General features: G+C 41.1%; 2 long non-coding RNA genes across 2 annotated transcripts in view; one reads left to right on the top strand and one right to left on the bottom strand.

The window, feature by feature from the left end:
• LOC140106665 (uncharacterized) overlaps positions 1-22,612 on the top strand; it is a 141,846-nt gene that overhangs the window by 82,898 nt on the left and 36,336 nt on the right. The gene's annotated exons all lie outside the window — the stretch shown is intronic.
• Positions 115-11,628, bottom strand: LOC140106514 (uncharacterized). The gene is made up of 3 exons (XR_011850794.1): positions 11,589-11,628; positions 1,306-1,389; positions 115-935 (listed from the first exon to the last, which is right to left on the bottom strand). It is a non-coding gene; the product is annotated as an uncharacterized lncRNA (long non-coding RNA).

Raw genomic sequence — 22,612 nt, 5'->3', positions numbered from 1 at the left:
ACTGAGAATGTATCCATATATAAACATAAAAAATAAATTACGGTACAAGAAAGAACAAATTATGAATAAAGGTAGTAGGTGATATAAAATGCCGAATAATATATATAGCGCATATGAATGACGAAAAGAGAAGGTGTGGGCGAACAGCCCACAATGTACAATATCATGGCGGAACAAAATCAAAAAGTGAATGCAATACAACACATATGTAGGCAATGTATGGCATAATAACCCTAAATTTACTACAACCTCAAAAATAGAATATAGAAGCAATTAATATAGAAATATGTGACAAGCTGTAATAGGTGATAATATGCTAAAATCGTGGAGGTAAGATAATCTGCATTGTATAGCAAAGACATCTGGAAGCAGCAGGTGTTCATGGAATCAATAATACGTAATAAAAGCATAATATAATCCCAACCAGAATGGTAAAGGGTGCGCAGACACCGTGGCAGTATGAGACCAACCACACTCCCCAGAAAGGGGGAACCATATCTATGCACAAGTAATACTAAAATAAAATAGATATATACTTAGTGTATATATACAAAAAACAGGCACTACGAGAGTGAATGGCCGACATCAGTGTCAGCTGCAATGACAGAAAAGCACTGAGTAAATACTATGCATTACGGTAAGTTCAAAACAAAAAAGGTACTAAGTTGAATGCATAACGAGAGGGAGAGATTATATCGACAACATGAATACTCGGGTAATATTTACAAAGTAGCAAATGAGGGGCAAAGTGGCCTTCAACATAGTCCTGGTTCCAATTTCTTTCAAACACGGAGACTGGAGGTCATGGGGCCCGTACAGCCAGATATTCAATCATGAAATAATTGTCAGTTGCAGAATAAACTACAGAATCCGATGGTGATCCATGATGGTGCATAATCCTTATAACTGGAATAGATAAGGCTCTGTATATGAACCTGAAACTCAGCAAGAAAAACAAATAAATAGACAATCTTACAAGAACAATGATGCTCATCGTGTAACACGAAAATAATAGCGAGCTGCATAGATAGCTAAAGGTGATGGACGGAAGAAAAAGTAAAATGAATATATAACCCGTATATGATTAAAGAGGGACGCCAGCATGTGAGGTGACTTAAGAGAGGTGGGCAACCCACCCCAATGTTTGGGGGATCAAAAAAACGAATGAAAAATGAAAAAAGCAAGTAAGGATTCCAAAAAGTGAAAATTGTGAGGGTGAAAAAAGTAGAAAAAAAAAGGGTAAAACATGAACCAAAAAAGGGAAGACAAAACACGTGGACAATAAACACTCTTACGTGTACTTACTGAGTTCAGGAGCATATGAGATGTCAGCTTCATAATCGGAAGACATCATGTTCAAACCATACGATTATGGACTCCGAAGGTAAACTGAAATCAAAATGAAATAAGTACAAAGAAAACCAAGCATGATGTACACAGAGTACCAATTAGTTTAAAGGGGCTTGTAGAACCCAGTGAACAGGAGGTTCTCGTTCAAACCAGAGGGCACTTGGCTGCCCAAAGAAAAAATCCAGCGACTCTCAGTGCGCAAAAGCGCCGGGGTCATGTGTTGTGTCCCCCCCCCCCGCGTGAGTTGGGACGAACCCAGTCCAAGCCCACCACCTGGATGCCCCCCGTTTTGCCTTGATGGTACCTTCTATAATGATCCGCCACTGTAGACAGGGGTTTGTTCTGTAGGAAGTGGGTAGTGGCATTCGTTATCGTGGACAAGTGTTGTTGTGTCCTTTTTCGTAATTCTTGAGAGGTTTGTCCCACGTAAACTTTGTTGCAAGGGCAAATGAGAGCGTATACCACATTCCGAGTCCTACAGTTTATGTAGTTCCTTAGGGCAAAAGTCTCTTGATTCAGGGGGTTAGTGAAGTTTTTTCTAGGTTGCATCAGAGGGCAAATAGAGCAAGAGCCACATGGGTATGAGCCCTTCAATCTTTCTCCACCACCTATATGGCGTGTCGGGCCCTCAAAATGACTACGAGTGAGTACATCTTTCAAATTCTTTGCTCTCTGAGCTGTCAGGGGTGGACTTTTAGGCACAAATGGTCTCAGACGGTCATCATTCAATAGAATGTTCCAATTGGTGGACAATAATGAGTGTACATTAGACCATTGGGCACAGAAGATTGTCACCAATCTGGGATAATCGGAATTATTTTTGGGTCTGTTTGACAACAAATCTTTTCGATTGGAATCACGTGCCCTAAGATACGCCTGTGGCAAAGTTTTTTTTGGGTATCCCCTGTTTTTGAATCTTTGTGTCAATTCACGGGCGTGATTTCTGAAATCCATCTCCAGAGAACAGTTTTGTTTTAATCTTAAAAACTGTCCTACCGGGATCCCTCGTCTAATGTGTCCAGGGTGGAAACTTTGAAAGTGGAGCAGACTATTGGTCACTGTCTTCTTACGAAATAAAGATGTTACCAACTGATTGTTTTGTAGCGAAATTTTGACAGAACCAGCTCCTCACATGCTGTGAAAAGAGTGGATAGGGGTAGACGTGCGCCCTCTTCCACCACCCCAAAAAGAGGTTCGCGTAAGAGGGCGCACATCTAGCCCCCATGGCCGTCCCGGATACTTGCCTGTTGTATGTTCGGTCGAAAATGAAATAATTGTGCTGTAATATGAAATTCAGTAGATCCAAAAGAAAAGAGTCGTGTCTACGGTCACCAGATGATTCCTCATTCAGAAAGTATTCCACGGCCGTTACACCCAAATGATGAGCGATGTTCGTGTAAAGGGCCTCTACATCCAAAGTTACCATCAGGATATCTTTAACCTCCTAATGATGTTATTCTCGGCCCTGGTAAGGTTGCGAGATCCAATATTGTTTACCTGTAAAGATTTGATATCTCGCACCATACTGTCGAAGAAAAGTTGGATAGCTGGTATCAGGGAAAACTTAGGAGTATTCTGTGAAGGAAGGCGGACGGGGAACTTACGTCTACCCAATGTGGATGAGGATTCGTTTTAAAGGAGAAGATCCATGTGATCCTGGAATACTCTCTGGTCCTCCATAGATCATGAGAATGGGTGGTCTGATGTACCCCCTTCGGACCCTTCATCACTCCCTAGGATGAGTGGAGCAGCCAGGCGCACATGGCCGTGCTGCTCCATATATATTTTTGGATCCTGTGGAAAGGGTCTAAATTGTTTCGTGGTAAAACCCTGTTAATTCCCAACCCTTCTCACCCAGCTAAACCAGTTCTCTGTACTGAAGAAATACTACCACATCATAACTGTGCTGTCTACAATATGTTCCTTCTGGAATAGACATATTGGTTTGTCTTTAATCCAGCATTATCCTTGATGTTAAGGGGGCTGTCTTACAAGGTAGCGAAAAAAGCTTAGTTTTCCTTATCCCATTCTGAAAAATGTATTTGCATATTTCCTAGAATCCCCTAGTAGAGAGTAGAGTTATAAGTCTCCACAAGCTTGCAAGGTGGTCTTAATTGGCAAAGTTTCCATAAGGTAAACTCTTAATTCCTGACCCTAGGTCATTTAGATGCAGTGTTTATAGTTGTTTTCTGTCCTGTCACAGTTCTACACAAGGCCGGCTACACAAGAATCCTTTTTGGCCTGAGAAAAAATGCACTGGTTGTATTTCACGGACCACCACAATGCAAAAGACAGTTAATAATATATAATTCTTCCCCACTAAGCAGCAACAAACTTTAAACATTGTTATACATATTTGTATGATTTATTCTGTGCCCCATTTGAGTTTGAGTAGACTTTTACTCTTTGCATTTCCTGCATTTCCTTGTAGATGCTCCTGTTCCAGTGATTTCATATTTTTATTCTGCTACAAAATGGTTTTGATTGTATTGATTATACAATTATGTTGTGTGGCTAACAGAGAGTGACTCTGCAGATGAGTACTTTCTCTTTCTTTGTATTTGGATAGCATGAATAAATATATATATATATATATATATATATATATATATATATATATATATATATATATATATACACTTTATGCAGTTAACGTATAGAAAGTAATTAAATTCTCTTCATTCTACACCAGCTGGTATTTACTTCATACTCCATCAGGCATCAACAGAGCATGGGGCTTCAAGACAGAAATATTACTCTGGCAAGCATAAATATTTCATTTTTCACACCACAAATGCGTTGATGATTTATTAATTAGCCTGAAGGCCTGCTGCTTCTGCAGGCTGAGGAGCAAAATATAGTAATTCAGCAATGATTAGTGAAAACCTGTAAAACATGCCCACTAAACTAACACACAGATTTTGTGTATTCTCAAAGAGCAGAGGTTTAGCTAAGCATCAAGACTAAAAATAGTCTGAGCTAAATATATGTTGTGTGGACTACTTATAAAGTATATAGTAATATCTATTACTGAAATCATATGTAAAGAGAAGAAATGGAGTTCTATGTGAACGGACTAGTTCTTATCTCGATTATTTTATCAGTTATTTACATTTATTAACTAAAACCCTGATTGATTTAAACATGCCGTAGAGGTGCAAACTTTTCCAATTTACCTAATCTCTCCTTGGTGTGGCTCAAGAGACCTTATGCAAAGATAACTTATTTATAAAATGTTTTTAAAAAAATTTGATAAATTTTTCCAAATAATAAAATAAAAACTCACCTGTTGGATTCCCCACTGCTCTTTGGTGGTTAACCCTAGAATGCATGACCATCAAAATCTACACTTTTACATACCTGGGGCCTTTTAGGCCCGTGTGCAAATAACATGGAATAACTCAAATAAAAATACTTTTTATAGTTTATTTGAAAAATGCAAAGTAAGGATGAATTTCTACTAGCGCTGGTGTCTGCCGGGATGGGATCTGTACTGGATCTGACCACCTGGTGTCCCCAGCTAAGGCTGGTAGAATCCGGGCATTTCGGCAACCTTAACTGGAGTTACCAAGAGATCATATCCATTACGGATCACCTCCTGGCAGACACCAGCACTAGTGAAAATGCATCCTAAGAATAATTCAAAACATTTTGTGCAAAAAACAACAATAAAGCAACTGAACGGGCTTAAAACGCCCAATATACTCATTCGATATAACTCTTTATAATAACGTTTTTTTGGCTGAGGGCGCGTTCACACGTTGCGTTTTGACTTGCATTTTCATTGCGTTTGAAACGCATATACAACAGCTGAGGAGGGGTGATTTGCCTAATTACATCACTGTTAACATTTCCGTTTACAAAGTGCATCGTAAACGCGCTGTAAACACATGTGTTAACGCATGTGTTTTGTTAACACATGCGTTAATATTGCATTTACAAACATAAACGGTAATGCAATTGGGCAAATCACCTCATCAGCTATTGTATATGCGTTTCAAATGCAATGAAAAGGCAACCAAAACGCAACGTGTGAACGCGCGCCAAAATTTTTTTTTTATATATATATATATATATAAAATTTGCAGTAAACATGCTTAAAACATGCAGTAAACATGATGCTACTAATGACCGCAACATCTTTCACATGTTATCTGTAATTCAACATCTGGAAGATGAAATTGTAGTATTTTACACAGGACTGTCTATCAAAAATGATTGCTTTGATTTCTTGGTCAGTCAAACCCCTGGATGTAGACGGTGCCATTGTAACCTTAGAAGTCAGTAAAGTATAATGAAAAAAAATGATTACAATAAGGGTTGTAGACTCTTTGTTAGTGTCTGTGCAGCCCCCTCCTCTCACCTTCAGCAGGTCACCACTTTCTTTTAGGTGAAGTGGAAATCTTTGGATTTTTGGAGCTCAGAGTTTCTTTTTCAAGAAACAAGAAAACTGACTCCTTCCTCCTTCCTGTTCAGGAATCTCTGCGCAGCAACAGCAGAGTCATAAAGACTAAGGCTACATTCACACGACCGTATGGGGGACGTATATATGGCCGACGTATATATAGCCGATATACATCCCCCACAGACTGCAATGGGCGCACAGCGCCCTACGGGAGCGGTGCAGTGCAGCACACGTACGGCACCATACCACTCCATACCCGGGAAAAAGATAGGACCTGTCCTATCTTTTCCCGTAATACGGCGCCGTGCGCCATGTATCCCTATGGAGAGGGGCGGGGGTGAGCTGTGCTCACCTCCTCCTCCTCTCCCCGCACGCTGCCATTGCCCGCTACGGTACGGCGGGCAACGGCAGTGTGAATGCAGCCTAAGTCACAGTTTTCTCCAGCAACAGAAAAGACAAAAAGACTTAGGATCACATGTAAACCTAGTACGGGCCTAAAAGGCCCCAGGTATGTAAATATGGGGTATTCACAAAAAAAGAGTTATTATACCGAAATGCCTGTAACATAAAAATATATGAACAACTGGAAATGACTAACAACTATATAACTGAGGAATACCTAGACTTTCAGAATTCTAACTAAAGCAGTCTTGCAGTAAAAAGAAAAAAACTAACAGAGCGGGCCTGCGAGGCCCCAGGTATGCATTCTAGGGTTAATAACAGGTTTGATTAACCATTTGCCACTAAATTTTCTTTGTGTTTTGTGCCTCTTTCTTTTGCAAAGTTTCCTAAATGTATAGTAAAGATGATACAATTAAACTTTGTATGATAATATTGCACCAACTGTACATTTATTTTTTCTTTCACTGTGTCTTTTTAAATTTATGACTGATTGAAGGAGCAAATGTTAATTACTTTTACAACTCTGCTAGCTTATCTCTGGAGAAGAAGAGATCAAAGGAATAGTGGACCTGTGTTTTGCTTTCCTGCCAAAAAACTATGAGAGACAGATATCATAGCTGTCCATAACTGGGCATAATTAATAATTATGGGTCCCCAGTTGCAGTGGAGAGTTATAGGATCTTGATACCCCCATGGCCCAAGTATCAAAAGCCTAGCTGCAGGGAAACCCAGCCAATTGCAGAACACCCCTAAGTTTAGGCCTAGACATCCCAAGTTTGGTATGGGGTGAAGGCTAGCAGGGTACCTAGTGATTGGAAGCAATGGCACAGATCTGCCATGTTCCAATCAAAAGTTGTTGGGTTTTAATAAAACCCCAGACGCAGAGAGTCCCTCTCTGAAGCAAGGGAGTTTAAAAAAAAAAAAAAAAAAACTCCCCCTCACAGTGACATCACAGCCAGGGATGGGGGTCAAAACCCTACTGGGTTTAAATTAGAGAAACCATCACATGGCCTTGTTCAGTTCTGAGAACTCTATTCACTAGAAGGCTGGCCCGAAGTTATGCCCTGTCCTCCGGACAATTTTCCATTCACTGTTTGATAGTAAGGGTATGCCCTTTCTTTTGTCCCATAACTGTTTGTATGTTTCGTATGTATATTGGTTTTAAATTCTTTTTATTTTATTTTAATCTGACAAGCTTGTTTTGAGTGTATTGTATTTTTTATGTATATTAAAGTGTTAACTTAAGCTCTTCTTGTAGCCTTACAGAATCTAAGTTTCCTAAGGGATTATGTTACCAGGTTATTAAACATAGTATATGTAGCGATTGCATGTTCTGTGGGAATCATCAGTGTGCACTGTCTGTGTGGTTGAGGTGCCTACGGCCTTCTTGGTATAAGTAACTCATGGGTGGTGGCAGTGGCTTGGCTGGGTGCAGAACGCATGGAATAAATTTAGCATTAGGACTTCCATTTTGTGGAAGTGGATGGAGCTTAAGGGCTGAATTCTGTGAATTTGTGACACTTTGTAATAACTAATATACTTTACAAAAAGGAATATGTTCTCATGTCCTTCTTTGTAAATAGCTGTTTACCCAATACTCCACCAATAGCTGGGAGATTAAGAAAGTGTATAATGTTTTTTAAACTTTAAACCTGCAGCAGATATTGATCTAATAAACCACTACATGTATGTTGTCAAGTATCCTAGCATCTTTTAGATCATGTTTCTTTCATGCCACAGTGTGGTGGCACCATCAAGAAAATAAACTTTGACATGACACGTAAACTTTGTATAAAGTCTTGGAGGCCGAAAATTCTCCCTCAGAACGGCACCTCCCCTGTAACTGACATCCCTGAGTCCAGGGACATCATGAACTAACTCTTCAGAAGTCTAATGAATAACTTCAATCATTTTATGTAGTGTAAATAGCAATTTGAGGTGTAGGTGGTTTTACTTCATTGACAAACTCTAAACCTCCCTAACTTTATACGTCCATCTCACTTTAAGGTTGTTTGTCTGGATAATGCCACACCATTTAACCATAAAATAAACAATATTTATAAAGGAGTTAACCTGCTTCACAATATACTGATCTAATGGGTTATAAGGTTAATTCATGCTGACAAGTTACCCTTAAGAACAATAGGGACCACCAGATCAGCATGGTTGGTGTATCACGGTTATTTACATTTTGAACAAAGATGCTGCCATCTTTTACAATTTGGACAACCCCTTAAATTGCTAATATTGAGCTTAAATGGGTTGATCATTTTACATAAGTTTCCCAAGTGCCTTTACCGCTTTATACATAATTCCTGTATGTTCTTCAAGTGATTAAGTAGTCCTGATAGTTACTTTTGTATGTACAGACCCTCCATGGTATTTTCTTTACATCTCTGCTGCTGAAGCTTAATTCAGCAGTGCTCAAAGTAAGACTTATTCTGCTCCCTTACCCCTTCCTCTCCCAGTCTCATTTAGTATATACAGAGTGTAATAGGAAAGAGAGGGAGACATATTGACGTCGTAAAGCAGAGACAGAGAGGGAGAACACGCATCTTAAAGCTACCTTGTAAGGCAGTTCCCTTGGCATCAGGACCTTCAAGGAGCCTTATGACATGTTGTGGTATTAAAACAAAATCAGTATATCTATTTCAGAAGGAACAGATTCCCATCTGTAGACAGCACTGTTTCGACCTTGTTGGGTCTTGTCAGCGCGGGGAACTGGTTTGGCTGAGTGAAAGGCTTTTATCAGTACCAAGATAGGACTAACACCACAAAATCAAACAAACAAATAGAAAGCTAGGCATATGGAACAAACTATATGAAAGCACATGACAAAAAACATTAGTCATGTAGCAAAAAAATACTTTATTAGATATACATACAATTCATAATATATACACCAGACATACACAATAAAAACAATTAATAAAGGTAAAACAATATACCCCAAACAACCATATGAGGGACTGAGACACCTGATAATGTCTGTAAACAAGACCTGTTATTGAACCCGTTGTCCAACCTACAGTCGAAATATATTACATATTAGAAATAACAACAAGTGGGAGGTACGTGAATCTTCATAAAGATGGTATCATGGAGATATACCATAGTATACAGTGTGACAGGACTAGGGGAAAAGTGTTAAATTGTGTGTATGTTTCCCCTAGTTTTTTGTCCTACACTTTTAAGGAAGCCAAAAGCTGGTGTCAGGCTCTAGGGGTAGTGGACCCACTGGACCACCATGGACGATTACGTAAGCCAACACCTTTGACCAGAATCTAAGTGGCACCTGATTTTCATCAGAGACCGCTGCAAAGCGGTTTGGACTTGTTGCGGCATGGTACCACAGGGGCGACTTTGTCTGAAGTGGCAGCCAAGGGATAGTAAACAGATGTTAGGCAGGATTGTGGTCGGCAGGAGGTTTTGAAGGGCAGCACGAAATCAGAGTCGGGGACGAAGATCCAGCAGGGTGTGTGGGGAGCGGGTGTATTACATAGGATTCTGGGTAAGACCAGCACCAATTAACGGAACGCTGGCCCTTTAAATCTTCTGAAGCTGGCAAGCATGTGCCCTAGGAGATGGGGATGCACGGCCACGGGACTGGAAGCAGGAGTGAGGACAGGTGAGTAAATGTCACGGGGCGTGGGGGCACACGAGAGGCATGGGTCTGGAGAGATGGGCTTGCAGCAGCAGCTCTTGGAAAAACCTTATGTGTGATGCCAATTTCTGTATGCTGGGGTTGGGAAGCTGTACAGTACGTATAGTTTTTTGGCAGTGAAGAAACGAATGTATTGTATAATTAGTGACCAGATGGCCTAGGACTTTATTTCTGCATTGTTTTGTTTTGCCATCGTTCCCGCTTCAAAGAAGCTAATATAACTGGTTGCAGCTAGTTGCACCCAACTTGTCTGGAGTGGACTGTGACTGTGATGTTCCAAAAAAGTGCCCGTCTATGCCAGGAGACGGCGATTCGAGAGCTAATCTCTTTACAACAGATATAAACACAGTCTTCTATATATTCAGTAAAAATCTGAAGCCACAAAAAGTATGATGAGGATATGTAAGGACCTATCCTTTGGGACACCAAGATGACAATGCACCTAGGTCTGCCTATAATGAAATTGCAATTGGTATGTAATGAACCACATATATATGTTTACGTCTGCCACAAATAATTACCATATGCAGGAGAGGGAGAGAGGGCAATAATGCCCCACATGTATTGCCACAAGCAGTGGCTTTCTAAGGGGTTGTTTGTTGTTATTTGTAATATGTAATATATATTGACAGTAGGTTGTAGAGAGGGTTCAATACGGGGCCTTGGTTTAGGACATTATCAGTTGTCTCAATCCCTCTTATGGTTGTTATGGGTATATTCTTTTACCGTTTTTAATTGTTTTTATTGTGCATGTCTGGATATCTGGTGGAGTGGTATGTATTTATCTAATAAAGTATTTTTCTGCTATATGACATATGTTTTTTCATGTCCTTTCATAGACCGAGAGGCTTTTGACTAGGGTCTGGAATTCAAAGTTCTCCTTACGGAGACTGCCAATTAAGTCGGCAGTGTAGGCGTGTGGAGACTTAAGGTCAGAATGCCGAGAATAGAGAAAGGCTGCAAAAGGAGGCAAAGGTACAAGTACATATGCATGCAGAGACATATCTAAGATTTATTCAGAAGTGGCCTTTAATATGGCGTGTTAAAAAAAAAAATTACAATTCAAAAAAAGTATGTACTATATACATTTTATCTTTATTACTTTTTGTTGACGGTAAAAAATTCTATTCTCCAAAATATTCAAATTCCAAAATTGAGCTGTTTAAAATCTTGGAGATTTATGTATTCTAGCTTGCATAACTCTTTCCATCCATCACAAAAATAAATAATATTGAATCCGAAGTGTCATGGAACACGATGCTTATTGTACAGAAAGATGTAGCTAGAGATTGCTCTGCAGATGACAGCTGCAAACATACACATTGCACAATAGGTAAACATTTTGTGTAACATTTCTGCATCTGATTTCTTCCTAAATGATAGATGCTGTGTACTTGGCAAGTACAAATAAGTATGTCTGTAGGAATTCATCCTGCAATGGATATGAATTTGTTCTGTGCAAGACTGGTACTGCCAAATCTATAACAGAATGCTTTCATTAACACTTTGCAGAACCCTTTGTATTTTCCTGAATTCCCGAATTGATTTGCAGCGCGATAGTGATGCAAACATTTTGTGTATAACTTAACACAGAAAGTGAACAACTGTCAGAAGAATGGGCTGGAAATTGCCTCTGTAAATACAGTGCTATAACTCTAGATCTGCTTATATGAAAGTTAATAATACAGTAAAAAGGAAATAAAAAAGGAAATTGCTCTCATTCTTTAGTTACTAGGACTTGCTAGTTTTATGAAATATGTACCTTACCTGTATTGGACCAGGCATGGGGATGATAGCAGGAATCACCTAGCAAGGGTTTAAATTTAACAATAGTATAGGGTTAAACTAGTGTTATTGTCTACAAGAGAACTGCCAGTGTACTTCAGATTCATGGTTTTTGTTTTCTCTGTTTAATAAGAGATAAAATAAATTTTCAAAATGTACAAGCAGTATTGGATAGGGCATTTCCAAAGCTTTCCAGACATATCATTCTGGTTCCGCATTAATATTCAATTTTAACTTAAATTTAAAGAGGATCTGTCATCCCGAAATAGCCCCTCCCAAATGTGTCCCCCATAACACTCTCCCTAACCTCTTTCTCCCCAGCAATTTTTTTAAAATCTATGCTCGGAAAGGTGGTTTAAACAGATCCAACCTCTTACAAAATAAGAGGTCGGATTCTCATATCTGGGGAGCTGCAGTCGGCGTTATTCATAAGGGGGCCAGCAGACACTTCCCCAGAACGCCCCCTGTCTATAGCAGAAGCCGGCAGCATGTATTGCGTAATCGATGCCGGCTCTCCGCGATACGGCCGCGCCGCCGCTGTTAGTGGGGCTTATTCACATGTCCGGCCGCGCTGCATAGAAGCAGCATTCTGTGGTTAGAAGACGATGCTGGCACAGAAGTAACAGACAGATCATTATCAAAAAATATCACCACTGTCATTTTTTAAGTGTACCAACAAAACACATTTCAAACCCGCTTAGGCTCAGCCTGTTAACATTAATGTAAATTTAAATGCCAAAAAATGCACAGACCATTTTGGTTCATTGGCTTGTTAATTTCACTGGATATACACATTTATCATTATGTCTCTCTTTAAATTGTATGTACATAGCTGCTCTAATGTAGAGTTAAAGTATATATCATACAACAGGATGCTTAATGTTGATAAGCGGGAAGAACTTTCTTACATCTAATATCCACTGGGCATTGTTCTTGAGTTTCAAGAAAGAGATGCATAACTTAGAATGATGTACAGTATATTGGTAAATGTCCTAATATCCTGCCCCCACACATAACAAAAACCCCTTTACATTTTTCAGATGTCCCTTATCAATAAATCTTGAACTGTACTGAATGAACTCCAAGGCTTTCTCATCCTCTACTTGCCATGCGTCAAATTGGCAATATAAAGAGGATGTAACCAGTAAGGGGATTTGAACCTCCCCATGAATAATTTAGCAAAACTGAATAGCCCATGCACCCACAGTGGTCTCACATTGCTGGTGATTAATGTTGAGCAGACCTGAACTGAATATGGAAGAAATCTCATCATATGATCATGATCTCTCTGTATTATAAAATGTACAAATGTCATCTGATTTTATTATAGATACATATAAGTAGGCATAACCTCTGCAGTTACTATACAATGACACTGTGGATATTACATACATTGTTAGAAGACAATTTGTTAGTTTTGTACATAGATATTACTGTACCTAACTATACAGGAATGCAAATTTGAAAGGGTTAAACATATTTTAACTGAGCCAACAAGGTGTGCACAAAGAATAGAAGAGATGGAGGAAAGGTTTGAAGCCAGAGGGTATCCCCAAAGAATACTTGAAAGTGTCAAACATGAAAGTCAACCTGAAGTGTTATCATCCAAAAAAAAAATCTAGGATTCCTTTTGTGAGACAATATCATCCATTTATGAGGAAAATAGATAATATTGTGAGACGCCACAGGGATATACTGTAATACAAAGGGCCTAACCCCCCAAAAAACAAAAAAGGTGCAAAAAGCAGTTGAACATGGATGGGGGGGGGGTGTATCAGAAGTATTCAGTTGCATATCTCTGAGATCATCAAAAAGCTATAAGTGCAGTGTACAACCGCAAAAGTATGTTTTGTCATTTCCACTAGTATCGTGGGTTCTGTTTTGAATATAAATAAAATATATTGAATACAAATATAAATACAGCTAGCATAAAACCACATTTCAATAAAAAGTTCATGAATTGCAATTCATAGATGGCAACTTCTAAATCAATACTTCTAGCAAGTGAATATCACTATGCAGGAAGCAGTGGTATGTTCGTAGTCCTGATATGCTGTTATAAGGGAATGAACAAGAGTAAATGTGGTGGTAGATTTTTTCTGCCTACCTTTGCCCTAATCTGTAATTTGATAATCAAGGAAACTAACCTAACTTGATAAAAACTTTGTTTTAGTAATATGTAAATTTACTGTAGTGATACTAGCACTAAGGCTACTCCACACCCCAGTAGCCTCTGCAGTTAATTTACATATTAATAAAATAAAGTTTTGAGCAAGTTATCGTTATGTTCCAGTATTATTCGATTACAAATTAGGACAGAGGCAGGCAGGAGGAATTTACCATCAGATCTACTTCAAATGGTAGATTAATCACATTAGGTTTCCTTTAAGGCTAGACCAAAGCAGGGCAAATCAAACACAGAAGAAAAGTCTTACAGATATGACTCAAACCCCAGAGGACAATTCAGTACAGATTCAAATACAAACAAATGGTTTAGGCAATTGGTTTAAGAATCCAACAATACAAAAGTACACAAAACGCTCAAATAAATGCTTTTTAACCCCTTAATGACCACCGTATCGGCATTTTACGGCGGTCATTAAGGGTACTTCTTCTGACGCATACGCCTTTCTACAGCGGCGCGTCAGAATTAGATTTCGGGACATCGGGTCCTGCAAGTGCCAGTGTTGGGCTGTGATATCACAGCCCAGACCCGGCACTAACACCCGGGATCGGAAAAACTCCTGCCGATCGCTCCTGCCGCAGCCCCGGGTTCCGATGAGTGACCCGGGGCTTCCAGCTCCTCTACCCGCCGGGTTCTGCCTTCCTGGCAGGACCCGGCTGTAAGTAACATGCTCAGTTACTTTCACTATACACTGCAATACAAGTGTATTGCAGTGTAAATGCTTGAACCCGCTCGGTGAACGACGTAAAAATAAAACTCTTAAAACTTCCCGTAATATACAATTTTTCATCAAACACCAACCCAAAAAATGTTCTAAAAAATGATCAAAAAAAGTTATGTTCCCTAATATGATATGACTGAAAAGAACAACTCTTTTCACAAAAAATAAGCCCTCAACGAGGTCTGACAACAGAAAAATACGGAAGTTATGGCCCTAAATTTGTCAATAGTAAAAACAATGCCATTTTCTCCAATATTGGTTTTGCTCAGGAAAATTGAGCAAAGATAAGAAAAACTATATAAATGAGGTATCACCGCAATCGTAGTGAACCAGAGAATAAAGATAAAATATTTTTATGTTACGGTGAGAGGGGGGAAAAAAAGTGCTAAAAATCCAAAATAAAAATTGATGATTTTGTTTGTGTCCCCCTTGAAATAGTTAATAAAATCTCATGAATAAGCTATAGACCCCCAAAATGAATTATCTATACATTGCATCTAATCCCGTAAAAAATAAGCCCTCATAGGTTTGCATTACCAAAAAAAATGCCAGCCCCCTAGTATGTAGCCCCTGCCCCCAATATAATGCCTGTAGGAAAAAAAACAGTTTACTCTCCTTCCGACGCCCCCCACCCAGCAGGTCCTCTTCTATACAGCAATGCTCAGGCATAGTCTTTGTGTCCCCACGCTGTCCGTCACAGGGACCATGATGTTAGTTGCTCGCTGACATCATAGTGTGTGCCTATGCCAGTGCACACAGTAGAATGTGCCATAGTAGTAGAGCGGACACAGAGCCGATGCCGGAGCATTGCTTTATACAAGAAGAACTGCTGTCGGAAGGTGAGTACACCATTTGTTTGGTTTTTGTTGACTCGAGTATAAGCCGAGGTGTGGTTTTCATCCTCAGGTAAGTCATAATATTTGTTTTGCATGGAAGTGCTGGTAAGGATTCATAGCATTGCTTTGATAGTTTAATCGCTAAGAGATAAGTAGACCATGGGGCCAAAATAGGAGCTAGGGAGTGCAACTTAAGAAAGACAAAGGCCAAGGCTGTCTCTTAGGAGTAAAGTGAGTTTATCTCCGTAATACATTGATGGATCGAAGGTGGGTCTGGAGATTTCCACATTCTAGCTATTAGTAATTTAGCAATGAAGATTAGTTCAACAGATTAAAATATTTATGGTGGAGGCATAGCTGATAAAGACTTTTATAGAAAGCTGTAATTTCCGCACGGACACGTGGCTTTGTAGGTGGCTTTGAGGGCCCAGTTTAGGGATTGTCCTGTCTGTCATCCTGCGCCCCCTTGACACCCTACTGGATTGACAAAGCTTAAGGCTACATCCACACGATGTATGCCTGCTGTACCATCGGCGCTGCGGAGAGGAGCAGCGGATGAGCGCAGCTCACCCCCGCCCCTCTCCATAGGAATATACAGCACATGGCGCCATATTCCGTAGAAAGATAGGACATGTCCCATCTTTCTACGGACTACAGAGTGGTACGGTGCCCCACGTGAGCTACACCATACCGCTCCTGTACAGGGCCGTGAGCCCATAGAAGTGTATAATCCGTATATACATCGACCGTATATAGATCCCAAATATGTTCGTGTGAATGTAGCCTAAGGGATAGACAAAAGTCCATGGTAGACACGAGTTGATTGTCGAGATAGGCGAATTGATTCCAACTAAGTGGAATTACGGTCCAAATTTCAGGGCAAATTCGAATAGTCCCGAATCCAAATTTTTTTTTTCTCCTTTTATTACCAAAATGGGCATGAGCACAACAAGTTACATGGGTCAGAAAACTCTGGGAAGGAGAAAGGAACACCCTCGATCACATGAGCAGATGCGTAAGCCAATCAGCGATCGGCAGGCTTGTGTGATGTGACACAGCCCTATAAAAACAGGCAGCCATTTCGTTTCTCGGCATTTCACACTGCATGTGCTGTATCCAGCGTTTTTACTGTGCTGTAGCTATTTCTGCTCCAATCCTAGGCAGTCCATTTTGGGGGATCTGTATACCCCAAATAGCAGTTCTTTTTTGTTGCTGAAGTGAATAGGAAGAAATCTTTGTAACCCACATAGTTTCTGTAGTGATTTCTGCTCCAATCCCAGGGTGTCCGTTTTGGGGTTCTGTATATCCCAAATAGCAGGGTTTTTTGTTTCTGAAGTGAATAGGAAGAAATCTGTAAAATCCACATCGTTTCTGGAGTGATTTCTGCTCCTATTCCAGAGTGTCCATTTTGGGGGATCTGTATACACCACATAGAAGTTCTTTTTTGTTGCTGAAGTGAATAGAAAGAAATCTTTGTAAAATACACATTTCTGTAGTAACGTCTGCTCTTATTCCAGGGTGTCAGTTCTTGTGCTTCTGTATACCTCAAATTTCAATTTTTTTTGGTAGATGAAGTAGATCCAGGTCAAATCAACATAGTTGATTAACCAATACATCAGACAGAGAGGTGGCAGGTGGATCAGGCACAGGTCGCAGCACAATAAGGGAACGTCACGGCAGGGATGACTGAGGCCAGAACTGCCAGTGTCATCTAGCGGCAGTTTGTTGATAAATGAGCTCATCAGTTTCTTACAATGTGCGCGTGTGCTTTACCACCTCAGGTAGAGGATCCTGTGGACTACTGGGCAGCCAAAGTTTTTGCGTAGCTGCAACTTGCGGAGTTTGCAGTAGAGAAGCTGTCCTCCCCGGCTAGTAGTGTGGCATCAGAGCAAGAGTTCAGTGCGGGGGCCATCATTACCCCAAGGAGATTTCGTTTGTCCACCCATAATAGGCAGAGACTGACCTTTGTCAAGAGGAATCAGGCTTGGATCAGCCAGGATTTCAACACACCAATGCCTTATACATCGGATTAGATCAGCCATGATGCCTCCCCCAAACGTTGAGAAATGAGTCTGGTTTATAACTGCCTTCCTCAGCCACTATTGTGATGCTGCCACCCGCCTGATGTCACACATCTTCTGCCAGTTTCTCCATCTGCCTCACAACATCTTTACCAGGGATTGGAATTGTCACCCACCTCCACACTCTGTCATTGTACCACTCTGTGGCCTACCATGTTTCCGCTACCTCCATAATTTGTCATTGTTCCACTCTCTGGCCTACTCATGCTGCTGCCAACTGACCACTGTTTCCCTGGAACACCCTGTGATTTCCATAATGCTGTTTTCACCCTCCAACACTCTACGACGTTGCCACTATGTTTGGTTTTCCCCTTCATTTCATCTGTCACAAAGAATGAAAAGCCTCAGGATTGATAGCCGGAGTGAATACAGAACACAGAGGACATGCACATATCCCATTTACTGGTCATCTCTGTTTTGGATCCACTCCTGTTAGTTTTTGGCTTTAGCAATACTGATGATGGATCATTGACCGATTGAAAGCAGATACTGACGGATGAAATAAAGGGAAAAATGATCAGTGACATCAATGCAAAATTACTGCCGACATCCTCTCCACTCCTTGGGGGGGGGGGGTTCTACAGGGATCCGCCTATAAAAGAACAGGTTCTGTTGTTATTTATGGAATCTTCTGAAGTGATTGTAAAAAGAGTGCACTCTTTGATGTCTTCTGAAAAAACTCTTGTCTCTGTCCTGACTGAACAAGAGCCTTTGCAGCTGGATCGCTCGGGAGCCAAAACCCTACCAGGCCTAGACCGCCACCAGCAAACTTTTAGCACCAGAGTGTTAATCGGGAAAGCCACTCATGTGTCCAGGTGTCTTCCAAGTCTATATCTAAAGTATTGTTGCCAGTGACCTTGTTTGAGAAAAATAAGTCCATCTCTGGACAAGATATGGTTCATTCTGGATCGCTGTTGCTAATATCATTGATTTTGTCTTTGTTTCGGGTCTATGGATTGATTTAGTAAAACAGGATCCTCCTGTCCTGGTTGTGGGAGCAGATTCTACCCATTTTGGGGGGGGTGGAGTTTGTTTCAGGACACCATAAATTTCTGTGCAATGTTAAACATATAGCTAACCAGTAACCTGTCAAAATTTTCTTTGATCCGGTTTGCCGAATTTTCAATGAAAATTCGATTCGAATCAAATCACAGCATTTGATGTAAATTACGTCACATGCCGGGTGCGGGTACATGGAGAGGGCTCACGTGCTGTGCCCTCTCCATAGCTGGTAAGTCTTTGCTGCATATTGCAGCAAAGGCTTACCGGTAACGCCCGCGGTCGGTACTAGCACCATTCGGGGTTGCTAACCCGCAGAACGCCGCCGGCATGCTGCCGGCGGCTTCAGAATAGTGATGGCGCCCATGCGCATGGGCGCCGCCATCTTGCCAAGAATCCGTCGCCATGACAACCTCGGGTCTTCCGAAGACACCCGAGGCTGCCTCGGCTTAACCCCTTCATTACAATGTGCGATCAGCACATTGTAATAAATGAGGGAAATCCGCATATACTGGCATACTGTAGTATGGCAGTGTATGATAGGATCGTCCAGACAACCTAGGGTTAAAGTACCCTAGGGAGTCTGAAAAAAAGTCAAAATAAAAATAAAATAAAAAAATAATAAACCTAAGAATAAAAAAACCCTAAAAATTCAAATCACCCCCCTTTCCCTAGAACTGATATAAAAATAAATAAACTGTAAAAATCATAAACACATTGGGAATCGCCACGTCCGAAAATGCCCGTTCTACAAAAATATAATATTAGTTTTTCACTGCGCTTAACCCCATAACGGAAAATAGCACCCAAAGTAAAAAATGGCACTTTTTTGCCATTTTGAAAAATATAAAAAAATTCAATAAAAAGTGATCAAAACCTCGTACAATCTTTAAAAAAGTAGCAATTAAAACGTCATCAAGTCGCAAAAAATGACACCACCCACAGCTCCGTACACCAAAGTATGAAAATGTTATTAGCGCCAGAAGATGGCAAAATAAAAAAAAAAAATGTTACAGGAGGTTTTAATTTTTGTAAATGTATGAAAACATTATAAAACTACCTTATATACTCGAGTATAAGCCTAGTTTTTCAGCACAAAAATGTGCTGAAAAACCCAAACTCGGCTTATACTCGAGTCAAAAAAATAAATACCCCTGCATATCTTCTGTGCGATCTGTCCGCCAGCTGCAGCAGGCTATATACACTGGGGCAGGGGCTGGCAGGCTATATACACTGGGGCAGGGGCTGGCAGGCTATATACACTGGGGCAGGGGCTGGCTGGCTATATACACTGGGGCAGGGGCTGGCTGGCTATATACACTGGGGCAGGGGCTGGCTGGCTATATACACTGGGGCAGGGGCTGGCTGGCTATATACACTGGGGCAGGGGCTGGCTGGCTATATACTGGAGAGGCTGTGACCAATGCATTTCCCACCCTCGGCTTATACTCGAGTCAATAGACTTTCCCTGTATTTTGTGTTAAAATTAAGGGCCTCGGCTTATACTCGAGTATATACGGTATATGAATTTGGTATCCCTACCGCCACACAGTGAGGAACACTTACCGCCACACAGTGAGGAACACTTACCGCCACACAGTGAGGAACACTTACCGCCACACAGTGAGGAACACTACCGCCATGTTCCTTTTTTTATCTTCCCAGAGCTCTCTGGCCCATGTATAACGTTGTGCTCGCCATTTTACTAATAAAGGGGGTTAAAAAAAAAAAAAAAAAAAAAAATTAACCCTTTCAGGACCTGGCCCTTTTTTGTTTTTTCATTTTCATTTTTTACTCCCCATGATCAAAAATCCATAACTTTTTTATTTTTCCATGTACAGAGCTGTGTGACAGCTTATTTTCTGCGTAACAAATTGCACTTCATAGAGATGGTATTGAATATTCCATGCCGTGTACTAGGAAGCGGGAAAAAAATTCCAAATGCAGTGAAATTGGTAAAAAAACTTATTTGTGCCGTCTTCTTGTGGGCTTGGATCTTACGGATTTCACTGTGCGCCCCAAATGACATGTCTAATTTATTCTTTGGGTCGGTACGATTACGGGGATACCAAATTTGTATAGGTTTTATAATGTTTTCATACATTTAAAAAAATTAAAACCTCCTGTACAAAAATTTTTATTTGGGACTTTGGGCGCGATTTTCCGTTACGGGATTAAACGCAGTGAAAAACCGTTATCATATTTTGATAGATCGGCCATTTTCGGCGATACCTAATGTGTTTATGATTTTTACTGTTTATTTATATTTATATCAGTTCTAGGGAAAGGGGGGTGATATGAGTTTTTAGGGTTTTTTATTATAATTTTTTTTTTTTAACTTTATTTTTATTTTTAGTACTTTTCAGAATCCCTAGGGTACTTTAACCCTAGGGGGTCTGCACGATCCTATCATATACTGCCATACTACAGTATGGCAGTATATGGGGATTTTACTACTCATACATTACAATGTGCTGATAGCACATTGTAATGCATGGGTTAACCCGAAGTAGCCTCGGGTCTTCGCGAGACCCGAGGTTACCATGGCGACGGATCACCGATCCCCGATGATGTCACGGGGAGCGGCGATCCTCGAAAAGATGGCGGCACCGATCGCGGGTGTTACCGGTAAGCCTTTGCTGCAATATGCAGCAAAGACTTACCGGCTATGGAGAGGGCTCAGCGCGTGAGCCCTCTCCATGCACCCGCGGCCGACCCGTGACGTGCTATTACGTCACGGGTCGTGAAAGGGTTAAATTCGAAATTCATTCCCACAAATCGCTGTAAACTTCGGATTTGTGACGAATCGAAGTTTTCCTGAAATTCTGTCATGGGGAACAATAATCCTCAGCAAGTTGGCGGCCATAAGCTACGATTGAACTGGGGAAAAGATGTAGAAAGGCTGTTCTCCGCACCCCATTAATTTTATGAGGAGTAGAGATGAGCGAGCACTAAAATGCTCGAGTACTCGTTATTCGAGATGAACTTTTCCCGATGCTCGAGTGCTCGTCTCGAATTACGAGCCCCATTGAAGTCAATGGGAGACTTGAGCATTTTTCAAGGGGACCAAGGCTCTGCACAGGGAAGCTTGGCCAAACACCTGGGAACCTCAGAAAAGGATGGAAACACCACGGAAATGGACAGGAAACAGCAGCGGCAGCATGCATGGATGCCTCTGAGGCTGCTTAATCGCACCATTATGCCAAAATTATGGGCAACAGCATTGCCATGACAGAGTGACCGAATGAGGCTAGATAGCATCTAAAACAAGCTATAATTGACCCTGACACTATAGGGGACGGCATGCAGAGGCAGCGGCAGCAGAGGCAGGCTAGAGAGTGTCATGGCGACATACCCTAAATGGACTCAGGCTTCACCAAAGGAGGTGAGCAAGAAGCGCTGAAATGATTTCCTTTGTGAACAAAGGTTGACGGTATATTTAGTCGATAAACAGCATGGTGGCGACATAGTGACCAAGTTCCATAGCGTATCTGGTGAAACACCCGAAAAATGAGCCTGACACAGCTCTTTTGATAAGGGGACGACATGTGGAGGCAGCCATGGAGACGACTTCCATGATTGAGAGAGACAGTATGGGGCATTCATATTGCGCTGCTATGATTGCAACTTCAGGTCTCCAGCATGGCGGCGACAGATGGGCCAAGTTCCACGATGTATTTGGTGAAACACCTGAAAATTCTGCCTGACACAGCTCGTTTGATAAGGGGATAATGTGCTGCATATCCTCTCGTGCTCCAGCGTCTGGGGTATAGAGAGTTGAAATGAGACATTGGTGGACGCTGTGGAGGATCGTGGAGGCAAAATGGACAGGAAACAGCAGGGGCAGTATGCATGGATGCCTCTGAGGCTGCCTAATCTTGGGATGGAGCTGGCGGTCCACTGCCAGGCGAGCTTTCGCCTGTCCAAGCCCCTATCTCTAGGCTCCTCCCCACCCAAAATGGGCCTGGGGGCCAGAAGCGTTTACTTTGAAAAAATTATAATTTTCAAAGCAGGCCGGGTCGTTTTAATGTTTCACCTAGGAATAATGGAATAGCATAGTGGTTCTATTTTAAATTGTTTTTACGGAAATGGTTCCATGATTAAGAGCGACAGTATGGGGCATCCATATTTCGCTGCTATGATTGCAACTTCAGGTCTCCAGCATGGCGGCGACAGATGGGCCG

The sequence above is a fragment of the Engystomops pustulosus genome, chromosome 11, assembly GCF_040894005.1.
Source record: "Engystomops pustulosus chromosome 11, aEngPut4.maternal, whole genome shotgun sequence".
NCBI classification, from domain to species: domain Eukaryota; kingdom Metazoa; phylum Chordata; class Amphibia; order Anura; family Leptodactylidae; genus Engystomops; species Engystomops pustulosus.
This window is presented reverse-complemented; position numbering and strand designations above follow the sequence as displayed.